At 35.3% G+C, this 13,603-nt stretch overlaps 1 pseudogene; it reads right to left on the reverse strand.

Annotated features, from left to right (window-relative positions):
• Positions 1-2,432: 2,432 nt before the first annotated feature.
• LOC133870553 (ABC transporter C family member 6-like) lies at positions 2,433-5,165 on the reverse strand (annotated as a pseudogene).
• Between the last annotated feature and the right edge of the window lie 8,438 nt (positions 5,166-13,603).

A 13,603-nucleotide genomic window follows, 5' to 3' on the forward strand; every position in this document is an offset into this window, starting at 1 on the left:
TCTTAAATGTCTCGTATGGCTTAAGTACAATTTTAACTATATGTATATAAGCTCTACGACCTTATCTTGTAAGCGAGTATTAAAGAGTGCATAAGTTCTACCTAAAATTTGTATTAGAAGTAAATTATAGAAATTGAGTTCGAATTTAAGATTTATGTTGTAATACTAAATCAACAATTATTTTAAAAACTTAAACAAAAATAAAATGGCAGATTTAATAATTAATTAATATTTTAACCTACTTTAAACCTTTATACGTTTCATTTCGTAATGATTCACTGGGTCCACGTTAAACTTGTCCTTTAGGATCACATTTCAATCAACTTTTGTTTCTCTCCCTGTGTTTGAATAAGTTTGTGAATGTGGATCCCTTGGTTACCTTTTCTCCCAATAATTCAATCAATTTCTTTGCACGTGTTTGACTAAGTTTGTGAATGCATGTGTTGCCTATATTCATTGTTGATTGTCATGGTTTCAACTAAGTTTTTGAATGTGGATCCTTGATTTATCAACTTCAAGTTCTTTGAGACTTGAGAGCAAGCTGAAAATGATTGAGATAAATAATAGTACTTTCCCCCCCAATAATTCAATCAATTTCTTTGCACTTGCTTGACTATGTTTGTGAATGTGGTGCCTTCAATCATTGTCGATTGTCATGGTTTCAATGTTTTTGCCCATTTATCTCTAACCTAATCATGGTGGAAAGTGGAAAATCAATTGAAAAAATAAAAATAAAAAAGGGAAACTACATCCCCTCAATCTACGGTCTTATTTGTAATGTCCTTCAAATCTTTTAATTTGATTAATGTACCCTAACGATCTATCAAAGGGAATGCCATGTTTCATTTCGCTCTCAAGCCCCTAAAATCATGGTCGTGGGTTAGTTAGTTTTTTTGTCCTTTTTGCCTTTTTATTATTAATTTTTTATTTTTAGGGGTATTTTTGTCTTTTATAGGGTAAATCCGGACATTGTAACCTTAATGGTAGATTGGCATGGCACATTGTCCAAATTGAAAGAATGGGAGTAGACATTACAAATTGAGACCTGATATACATCTATTCCTTACACATATAATGTCCATCTCTTTTGCAAATCAACAATTAGATTAGTGGGACCCATATTCCTTATACATTTGATGTTCATATTTTTTGTAAATCAACCATTAGGAAAAAAAAAAAAAAAAAAATTCATTTCTCTTATAAATTGAGGAGAATGATCCTTTTAATCTCTCGAAAAGAGTTTGGTAAAAATGGAGTAACGATAGAAGTTTATCTTGTGTCACTCATGTACCCCTCAAAAAATGAAGTGGCTCTTAAAATCATCATTGGGCTTGTGATTGATCACTATTGAATTTTGATCAAATGATGATTTTAAAAACCACATTATTTTGGAGGAACACAAGAGTGACACATGAGAGACTTTTATAATTACTCTTAAAAATAACCATCAAATAGCTCATATTCGCTTCATATTATATTTCAACCGTATAGATTCCTTTTAGAACATTCACAAGAACTTTCTTTTGATTTTTCCTACATTTACGGAACCAAAATACTTGCCTAGGGATAATAATTATTTCCTTAGTATCTAATTAGTGGTTGCTCATAAAAGGTATCAGAGCAGAGCATAAACTTTTCAAACACATATTCAGAACATAGTTCGAACTCAGGACCTTTGGTATACTCCATAATTACTTTCCATGCATTTAGCCCATAGCACAAACTTTTCCACATAATTGTTTTAACCCCAACCTTTCAATTGCTCAACTGTTGCTTATAACCTACCATTCGACAGCATACTCTTAAACATGAGACATTCATGCACACTCAAAAAAAAAAAATTTGTGAAGAGGCATAAGATGCCATTAGTCAAGTTCAAAATCTTCGGATCACATATATGCTTCATTTCAAGAATAAAAGTTATGACTTAGTGTTGGGGAGATACTTTAGGGAAGTCTTTCTTAGTAAGCCTATTATACAGTATTGTTGAGACACCACACAACCCAAAAGCTTAAGCTCATGGATTTAGGCCTAACAATGCTATATAAACTCCTAACTCTTCTTATATCTTAGCAATATGAGACACTTCACAAGTGTACTCACAACACTTAGTTACTCCTATCGACATCTATCATTAACTGAAACATACCAAGGGCACACCATCTGTTGTTAGAATATGCCATAACACAGCAGGAGTAACCACCAACTAGATACCAAAATCCCAATAATTATGTTTCAGCATAGTTCAATCAAACAAGATCATAAAGCCACTGAATTTTCGTCATTGTCAAGAAACGTGGGACAATTGAATGGTACCTAATTAAGGTCATTTACTTAAGTTTCGAACACTTGAATTTGACCTCACAGTAGACTCTGCCACAAGTTGAGAAAAAACGGATGACAACTTGTTATCTAGCAATTTTTTTGGAGAATCACATTCCTCGATAAGCCCTGCAACAAGAATTGAAAGAAATCTGTTAAACTGGGATTATAATGAAATCATTCTGCGCATGAAACTACTTTCGGAACAGAAACATCAAGATTATGATGAAATCAGATAGTCCCTAACCATTACTTAGAAGCATAACTATATCACTATCAATAACAGAACGGCCTTATTTGAAAATCCCTCACCCCTCCCCTCCCCTTAGGATTTTTTTTGAATGATTGGAAAATAAGATTGATGTGATATAAAGTTGAAATAATTTATATGGAAAAGTGAAAAATAAAAAAAAAATAAAAATTGTGTTGTAGTGAGTTTTTTATTTAAAAAGTAATAAAAAAGTATTGATGTGATATAAAAAGTGAAAAAAGTTAAGAATGTTTTGAAGTTAATGTTTTTTTAAAGAAGTGAAAATAAGATAATGGGAGGGGAAAGTAAATTTCAAACATGGCCGTTATCCGATGTGCAATGGTGATGACCGTACAATTGGAAAAAAGTTGCCTCAGTGTTTGCTGAATCAAATTATCCGTAGCTGTTGTTGGGATTTATCTCACATCCGTTGTGGAAGGAGCTGAGTAGTCAGTTTATAAGTGAGAGAAAGCCTCACCTCATAAGCTAGCTTTTAGGGTTGAAAGAGGCCCAAGGCCACCCAACACTAGTATCAGAACCCAGGTTACAACAAGTCTCAACCAAATCCGTGAAATGGGTCGATATTAACCTATCCAAGCCCGATGTGTGAGGGGGGAGATTGTTGAGATTTATCCCACATCGGCTGTGAAAGGGGTTGGGTGGCCAGGTTATAAGTCTGAGGGAAAACCTCACCTCATAAGCTAGCTTTTGGAGTTGAGAGAGGCCTAAGACCACCCAACTGATGTATCAACGAATGCAGTGGCTTCATCAAGGACCAATATCTTACTTTTCTTGAGTAGTACACGGCCAAGGCAGACCAACTGCCTCTAACCCACACTCCAATTCTCTCCATTCTCACTAACTACAGCACCCATATAAATATAAGCAATAAATTTTCACAAGATTTTGAGATATTCTACATAACCTCTACACTAGAGAAGGTGAAAAGACAAACCTGTAGAATCAAGTTTTTCTTCTTTCTTCCTAACTTCATCTCAAAGTTGACACTTATCCAGAGCCTAATCAATTGGAGGGGAAAAATTAAAACCAAAAATAAATAAAAGAAAATAAGCAGGTGCCACCAATTAACTACAATTCCTAAAACCAGTGCATGTTTGATTTATGAGGAGAATATAGCCAATAGAAAATTCTCTCAATCACCAAAGAGAGAAAACCAACCCACCTCCCAAATTTGTTCATCCATATGCTCTTCAAGCGGATCCAGGTTGCTTCGAACAGTCCCCTCAAACATGGTTGGATCTTGAGGGATAATGCTTAGTCTAGACTGCAAATCATGCAGTCCAATCAAGGAGATGTTAATGCCATCTATCATTATTTGACCAGCAGCAGATTCAACAATTCGGAAAAGTGCTTTTATAAGAGTTGATTTATCACAGTCCGTTCTCCCTACAATGCCCATTTTCATTCCTCCAGGGAAAGTGCAGGTGAGACCTTGTAATACAAGTGGCATATGTGGGGCATAGCAAACCTACATTGAACCCATTATCATTAATTATTATACAATGCATAAAAATCAGTCATCAACAATGCTGTTAGTTTATTGGCTGCATTCTATTGACAAAATCGCTACCATAATTTGGGCGGGGCAAGTTTTGGAGGGAGCAATGGATCCGGATCAGGTGGGGCTTGGGTGACACGAGGTTGTGCAGCAAGTTCTCGAGGAACAAGTGGAGGAAGGTGAGGGGGGACGAATCAGCGTTGCTGGACTTGGGAGAGATGACACAATCGACTTTCAGGAGGAGCGATTCGTCTTGAGAGATGAGCGAGTTGCTTGGAGACGGCCCGACAGTGAATAAGGGTCTTCACGTCGGAGACAAAGTTGAAGATGAGGAGGACTAGCGAGTCCGGGATTGAATCAAAGTCGTCCATTTCTTGCACTCTAAAATCGCTTGGAGAGTCGGCAACGAAATCTGTGTAAGGCTCTCTTCATAAATCTAAGACAAATCTGTGTAAGGCTCTAACGCCACGTCGGATTCCACATTAGTTAGTAAGGCTCCCTTTGTAAAAGTTTAAGTACTTGTAACATTTTTCATAAAAGTTAGCATCTTTCTAGGGAAGGTGAGAACAGGAGAGTTCTACAGGCTTCTATCCGGTAGTGTAAACTACCGCCTACACTACTGCATAGATGCTGTTAGTCTAAAACAACATAGTTTTAGACTAACAGCAAAAGCGCATAGAAGCCGTTTAGTATTTGCGCTTTTGTTGTTAGTCTAACACTGTTATTTGCTCAACATGGGTGATGTTCATGCAGAGATATGGAACAAACAGATAAGGCATCATCAAAAATACCACCAATACCCAGAGGCTCTTGCGACTCGCTCGAAGTGTTCAACCCCTCCAACAACTCGACCCAACCAACAAACCAAGCCTTCCTGTCCCAGCCCACACGGTAGAGCTGGGTAGACCCACGTGGCAACCTCGGCCAGCCAGACAGCCCAGACCCACCACCTAAGATCTCCTTCAAGTCGGGTCGAGCCGAGGAGCTCACCACCTCATGGATGGCCCCCAAGGACCCCACCACATCGCCAAAACCATCCCCACCGTGCACCCAAAAGACCCTCTCGGCGATCATGCACGATCACAACGATCACCAGAGTCGACCAAAGGCCATGAAGCAACCAATGGCGGGTGAAATTGGCACCACGGCTCAAAGGGCCATGGAGTACTAAGGTTTGGTTCTGAAAACCGATACCCATACGAGAAAACGCAAGGTGTCTCGATCAGGACCTCGGGCGGCAGCGATGACCCGAATAACAAGCTCAAAGCTTCCAAGCGAGACTCCAACAACTCAGTGCGGACCTCGGGCGATCAATCAAAAGATGGGAAAGAGAGAGGGAATATTCCCAGAGTTTCTGAGGACCTAAATGTTGTTAGTTTAAAAGCACAAGTTGTAACGACCCGCACTTTTACAAAAAGGCGTAAGTAAAAATTTCGATTTTCACGTATCGTTATGACATCAACAACGACGTCATCAGAGTATAAATTGACAGCGGAATACATTTTTCTTTTACAATAACACATCAGAGCTGACTGAATAACCTCAATATATAAAATAAAAACCATTTGTTCTGATATAATAAAATACATCCAAATAACAACATACGTACCACATGTGGCACAAACATTATATAACCATTGTATATAACATCTACATACTAAATGTCTCGTTCATAACCTAGCAGCTCCAACCTTCGTTCCTGCAAAACTCGCATGTGATTGTGGTGTTAACCACAATCTCATACTGTGGTCGAGTGAGTCAACAGTCCTCAACCACATAGTGACACACTGATTTATATAACCATATACAATGCATCCAAATGATGACAGTTATATCCACATACATATAATCACATTCACATATAATCATGCTACACATTCACATAACCATATCCACTTGCTATCATGCTGATTCATCTACTTTACCTCTTTACTAGTCATAGCAACATCTCTTGTTAACACATTATTAGTGCTATCTTCTCCTCTAATTTAACACACTATTAGCGCTATCTTCTCCGCTAATTTGACACATTATTAGCGTAATCTTCTCCGCTAATTTAACACACCATTAGTCAACCACATACCTAATTCTTCTATCACTATTTTTCTCTATTATTCCTTCAACCTTTGGTTCATCCGTCAGTCTTATTAGTGTATTGATGCCTTGGTACCTAAACTTTCGTTTATCCGTTGGTCTCTTCAATTCACTGACGCCTTGGTACCTAAACCTCCAGTCTTTTTATCAATACTTATATCAGACCACAGAATAAACATACAAACAACATCACATTCATAATCCCAACCAAAGCATGTTACACATATTAAATGTCAGACATCAATTAGCATATAATCAAATAAAACAGAGATCACTACATTGCTAAAGACTAAACCACACGTATCACCCTCAATGAGTAATAAATACTCACAGTTCCTTCCTGCTACAAAGATTGATTCAAAGATATATTCACTGCAATATACATATATAATACAAGCAAATAGTGAATTAGTATAATTCACTAAACATATATTTTAATCCTATACTCATTTATGATTTCTTAATCCTATTATTGTTTTGACATAATAATGACATATAAAACTCTTCAATTACAATGCCACATATTTCATGTGGGCATTATAACTGCATTCATTATTAAATTATCAAAATACCCTTAACCAAAATACCCTTAACCATAACAATTACCAAAATGATTCTTTTTACTTGGGCATCACAATAGCATGATTTATACTTCAATCACTCCGCTTTGAAAACCCTATTTTAAAACATAACTTAAATCATTAAATGATAGGAATCTTATCCAAAATATCTAAAATATCTTTTTAGGATATTTTGTAAAATATATCAAAATATCTACTATAAATATCTCAAGATATATTTTGAGATATTTTGTAACACAACACTAAAAACAATATCATTTTCTTTCTTAATCCGTTTTACTATCCTTAAAACGTCTTTTCCATTTTCTTATCTTTTATTTCTTTCTACCACCCGTGAGATAGAGATGAGTTAGAGATTCTTACCACAAGCAAACCCGATAGAGATAAGATCCTTCTTTCCTCTTTGTTGTAAGGCACCCGAGAGGAAGAGGAAGAGAAGAATGTAGAGAACTTCTCCTAGTGTTGGTCGAGTGAGGAAAATAGGAGAGGATCTTCGTTTCTCAAAAGGGAAAGAATTCTTTCCAGTTTTTCACACCACCAGTGTGAGACTCCAAACAAGAAGAAAATAGTTCTTCTCTTTGCTGGACCGAAAGAGAAAGGATAGCTTTGTAGAGAAATCCACCAAAAGAGAGCTCACTTTGCTTGAACCGAAAGAGATAGAAGAGAGAGTTGTAGATTCAAGAGAGTTTTGAGAGAATTTCTTTAAGAGAAGAAGATGCGATTTGTGAGAGGAGCCATCCTTTTATTAAAGAATGAATGGCCAAGATCTTTCCACCATAATCCCATCTAATGGCTTAGGAATCAACTTGGAGAACAAGTTTATGAGTTATCAAAACAATCATCATCTTTCAGATATCTTCTATCCTTAATTTCATTTAATGGTTGGGAGAGTTTCTTAAGCATTAAGTTGGGATCAATGGTTGAGAGTTTTGCACATGGGTAGGTGAGGTGTTGCTATGAGTCATCAATCAATAATGACTTTGTAAAGATATCACGAATTAAGCTTTCAAAACAATACATTATAGTGTCAACGCATTTAGAATATCATGATGAGTTATTCTAGTAATGATTATAAGAATATATTCTTTTTCTAAAGTTCTAATGTGAACTGAAATGAAGGGTGAAGATCAAGACAACACCAATAAGCATCAAGGGCCGAATTTTAACCAGGTGGAAAGGGATTAGAAATGATGAGAAATTGATAAAAATTAAAGGACAGCTGATTCAGACAAGATTCTGCATTTCTGCAGAAAGTCGCTCGATCGATTTTAAAGATTAATTAACACTGTGAGAAAATCGCTCGATCAATTAATGTTCATTAATATAAAATTGCTCGATCGATCGATTCTGGCTTTTATTAAATCGTTCGATTCATTCATCGCACGATCGATTTTCGGAACACTATATAATCGCTCAATCGATTTAGACTTAGTTTAATTTATAATCCGTTTTAAACCCATACACTTATACATATATTTCCAATAAATATTTATACCTAGATGGATGAATATTTACGCCATAATATATATATATATATATATATATATATATATATATATATATATATATATATATATATATATATATATATATATATATAATTCCTATTATTATGCCTTAAATCATATTTGAAGATATTTTATTTAATGTCTTAAAATACGGGGTATTACACAAGTATGTGCGCTTTTGCTGTTAGTCTAAAACTATGTCGTTTTAGACTAACAACATCTATGCGGTAGTTTACACTACTGCATAGAAGCCAGATCCTTGTATGTGAAGCTAAATGTGTCACCGGTCTCGCATTACAAAAGGGTAGAGGCAGAATTCATTCAAGAAGGTTCATTCGAGAAAGTAATTCAAAGCATAGAGATCCGTTGTAAGATGCAACACGTGTCGTCAAATGCGGAATTATGGAGATAAGGAGGAGTAAATTGTTAATGCTGCTTACGTGGCATTCAAGGAATGGTTCGTGAGATTGCTGATCATTAGTTGGATATGAGCTACAACCAGTTGGGTCAGTATTACAATTATTACAATTGAGTTGGCTGAACTAAACCTGTTTGTTAGTTGGGCTTGTAATAATTGTATAAAGCCTACTTTCCTATAATAAAGAGGTTATGAAAATTGTTAGTCTTTTGTAATAGAGAAATTCTTAATTTTAGAGAATAAATCATCTCCCTAGACTTCAACATCAACCGGCACATGATCCTAAGCCAGCAGGTGATTAATCCAAGCTTAATCTTCCTTGGAGTCGATAGGTACCCGATCCTAAGCCAGCAGCACAGCAGACTTGCAACAGGATTTCCTTCTGGAATCCTGCTGCATTATACACCTCCCTGTTTCACAGTTGACTCACAGCTCCTCAAACTCAGCAAGACACCTTTTTCCTTTATTGTTTCATTTCACATGTTTTTGTTGATGTAAAGCAGCGTACTAATTTTCCTAAACAAGTGTACCTTGAACACTATAAATAACACCTTCTATATGGCTTTGGTAATATAACCAAACAAGTTCTTCTCCTAAATCTTTCATGGTACCATAGCACTTTGGCTAACGCCCTATGATCATGTTGTTCTTCTTCCTTAGGCTGTAGCACAGCCTGCGGGCAGTGCCTTGAGGAAGCTCTACAAGAGTTTTTCTTACTCTTTACTCCATTCAGAACTTTTATCAAGCACCTTACCTTCACCTTTATTTCTCCACCCAAATCACACCCATCTTCTATTTCTCGACAAACCCATCTCCCATTAACTCCCTGATCAGCAATGTCACCAACAGTGTGAGCAGCAGCAACATCAATGGCCTCCAATCTCCATCTCCATACTTTGGATAAAACTGAGCAAGATGAAGTATATTATCCTTATTAAAAGCAGCAAAACAAGTCATCTAGACTTAAGCACGCAACACAAAGTAATAACTCATAATTCACCTCATTAAAGTGACTGTTAAATTCTTGGAGTTGCATGTCTATAATAGTATAATGAAGCTCCACACGGTAATGCTGTGAATTTTTCATGCTTTGAACTTTTCACCGTGATTGAGGTTGGTACATATCATCCATATTGGGGACAACAATATTGTTTTTGGCACAAAACACATAAACTTCTTCAAATAAAGAGTTCCACCCTTATTCTCTCATGGACTGTAAACGCTGCTTTGAAACTTTAACTAACTTTATTGCATTAACAATATCTTGATCTTTTCGTTGTAATGCTTGAGATAACTCATTTGTAATTCCCAAAACACTTTTCATTAAATGCAAATTGAAAGCAAATTCAAAAGTATGTAGTGACTGAATTAGTATATTTGCTTTAGCTCTTTGTTTAGAATATAAACCATCTTCCATGATATATTCAACTACATTGATGATAGAAGAAAATATGAGAATAAGATTAATAATTGCACCATAATGAGAACTCCAACGCGTATCTCCAAGTTTCGTTAGATTCATTTATTGATTCAAGCCGTGATCAGTAGAAATTTCATTATTTTGTAGTGCTTCCACAACTTCAACAGTCCGTTTTTCACAAAGTATGTCACGGCATTTGCATGATGCTCCAACAGCATTAAAAACACTATTAACCAAGCTAAAAAAAGTTGCAATTTGGATGTGATTTTTAGTAACAACAACTAAAGTCAGTTAAAGCTGATGTGCAAAGCAATAAACATAATAGGCAGATGAGTTTTCATTCAAAATAAGTGTTTTAAGTCCATTCAACTCACCTCGCATATTGCTAGCTCCATCGTATCCTTGTCCTTGCAATCTGCTAATACTTAAATGATGCTTGTTAAGTACTGACTCAATTGTCTTCTTCAATACTGCAGCTGTGGTACTGTTAACATGTGTAATGTCTAAAAAAGTTCAATCACATGGCCCCACTTATCTACATAACACAAAACAATTGCCAATTGTTCTTTAACAGATATATCACGAGATTCATCAACTAAGATAGCAAATGATGAGTCTCCAAAATATTTAAGAATAGCATCTAGAGTTTCATTTGCTGTAGTATTTGCTATTTCTTTTTGAATGTCTGGCGCGATCATTTGATGATTTTCAGGAGCATTTTATAAGACTACCTTGTCAATTTCTTCACTATGTTTCGAAAGAAACTACAACAATTCACGAAAATTTCCTTGATTACTTGAGTTTTTAGATTCATCATGGCCACAAAATGCTAATCCTTATTGCTGTAAAAAGTGAATACAATCAATTAATGCATTCAAACGAGTTCTATATTCCCATTTTTGTTGATCTAATTGCTTGTCAAAAAATGTTATGATGTTTTGTTTCTGATTTGACAAAACTTCACATCTTTATCGAGCTTCATTATGTGCACTATTGTGAGCCCCCACATGATTCTGTAACTTATCTTTCTTTTTCAAATTTTTAAACCATTCAGTAACAAATGAGTCTCATCCTGCTTGATTTCCAGTGTTTGGTCTGAAGAGATAACAATACAAGCAGTACGTAGCATCTTTTAAAATGTTGTATTTCAACTAGTCAGAATATTATTTGAACTGTGCTTTATTAAAACAATGCGATGTTTTTCCAAATTGTGTTTGTGCAAAATTATGGTCAAATAGTTGACAATATTTTTTTTTTTTGTAGATATGCTATTCGAATGTTGTCTCTATCACTAGGATGATAATCATAATTTTTTTTCCCTTAAGTAAGGATCGGTTGGCAGATTTGCTAAATTTACCTAATTACGAGCTCGTTTAGAATCTAATTGTGGCTCAATTGAATCATTGTTCTCCATAATCTCAGGCAACTACAATTATATATTTTATACAAATAAACTATGAAACAAAAACTATATATATTCATAAACAAATTAAACAATTATATATATATAGCAATCTAAATATAAAAGAACAATAAATTGAAAAATAACAATTAAAATATAAAAGCTTAAATCTTAATCAATATGAAAGTTTATTACATACCTAAAACTGGAAGGCTTAGAAATTAATTTGAACGGTTGAACTTTGAATGAGAAATGTATAGAAATATAGAAAATAACACTGATGTAAAGTTTAACGCAAAAGCTAAACCTCAAAGTATAAAATATTATGATGAGATTTGATTGAATGCACAGACCACAGTCCCGCATGGCTTAACCACCTTTAAATAACAAATGTTTTTTTTGTTCTAAGCCAAAAAAATTTGAAGATTTGATTTGTCATTTAAAAAAAAAAAAAAAAACTGATCCGTCCGAAATTTGTTGACCTCTTTTAAACCCACACACTGCCAGCCTGCCACGAACGTCGCACACAGTCATGAGTCACAGTCTCACACCAACTCACGTCACTGATGTGATAAGTTTAGCTGTTTTGAACGTTTTACTTGTTACACCTGTTATTGATTACACTTATTTTTTTATTAAGTTATTGATGACTTATTGATAGCATAGACTGTGGACTAGAGACATAGAGTTGATGACTTTTATTGATTACTTGATACCATAGACTGTGGACTACTCTAAAGTATGTAAACTAGAGTTGTAGTCTTATAGACTTATTGATTACTCTTAACTCATTTTTTTTTTAGACTTATAAATTGTGCGTTTTGTATAGATTAAAAGGGTTGCCTTGTCAGCTTGTCTTCTACCTTCTTCCCTTCCGCTTCTTCAACCTCTTAAGTCTCAACTTTGTATTTTGTTTCTTTTACCTAGTTACAAAAATGAAAAATGCTTGAGTTATGACCGGAAAAAAAAACCCACGGCAGTAGTGGGCAAGTTTGCCCTCCCCTAAAATGCTGAGGGTGGGCATTTCAGGGGACCAGGTGCAAAAAAGAAAATTTATGCCAGGAGTAATTTTTGTTTTTTAGGAGGTGAGGGGGGGCATTTGACCCCCCTCGACCCCCCTTTCCTCCGCCCTTGCTTTTATGAGCCTTTTGGAAAATCTGTCCATAGGGAAGGTTTTAGACTTCGAGGGTAAGTTTGACTATTTTCATTGAAAAAATGAATATTTATTATTAATAATAAAATAATTATTTTTATTTTTTAGTTTAGTTGTAATACTATAATAGATTATATATATATAATCTAGTTTAGCTTGAATACTAGAAATTCAAAAAAAAAAATTAAGATTGAAAAAAAAAAAATATTTTTTTAAAGTTAGATTGACAAATAATAATAGTGAAGAAATAAGAGAAAAGCTTCTCCCAACAAAGATTCAAGAATTAAAAAATAAACTATATGAAAATGAGAAAGTACGCTTTACCCCTTGAAGTATCCACCCATTTGTATTTTGGTGTCCAATGTTCAAAAAAGGCAAATGACCCCCCAATCTAGCCAACTTTGGTAAAGAATACCTTTCGTCTATGTTGTCCGTCTCTTCAGACGGAAATGAGGTCACGTGCGTTGCAGGTAACCTTTTAAGGGCTATAAGTTCCAAATTTACCCTGTGAAATTCAACTTGCACACGTGCCTACGAAGAAGGAGGCTCAAGCGCTCCTCCTCGGCCGATTCGAGGTAGGGAAGCTCCTCGGCCATGGCACCTTCGCCAAGGTCTACCATGCCCGCAACATGAAGACCAACGAGGGTGTGGCCATCAAGGTCATTGATAAGGACAAGAGTCTTAAGGGCGGCCTTAGGGGCGAAGCGAGGAATCTTTTGGTGGTGGGGGGCTGAAATTTTGCCAACGGTCTATTTAAAGGTGTATCACTATCAACTTTTGAATGACTCGCATATTTTTTTTTTAAATAATGAATCGATTGTTTTTGGCCTGTTCATATTTTTCTAAGCTGTAAGAAAAATTTATAGATTAATAAATTAATTGAAAAGTACATAGAAATATAAGATCTTTGTTAGAATTTTTTACTTATAATAGTTC

Source organism: Alnus glutinosa, chromosome 6, assembly GCF_958979055.1.
Source record: "Alnus glutinosa chromosome 6, dhAlnGlut1.1, whole genome shotgun sequence".
NCBI lineage: Eukaryota > Viridiplantae > Streptophyta > Magnoliopsida > Fagales > Betulaceae > Alnus > Alnus glutinosa.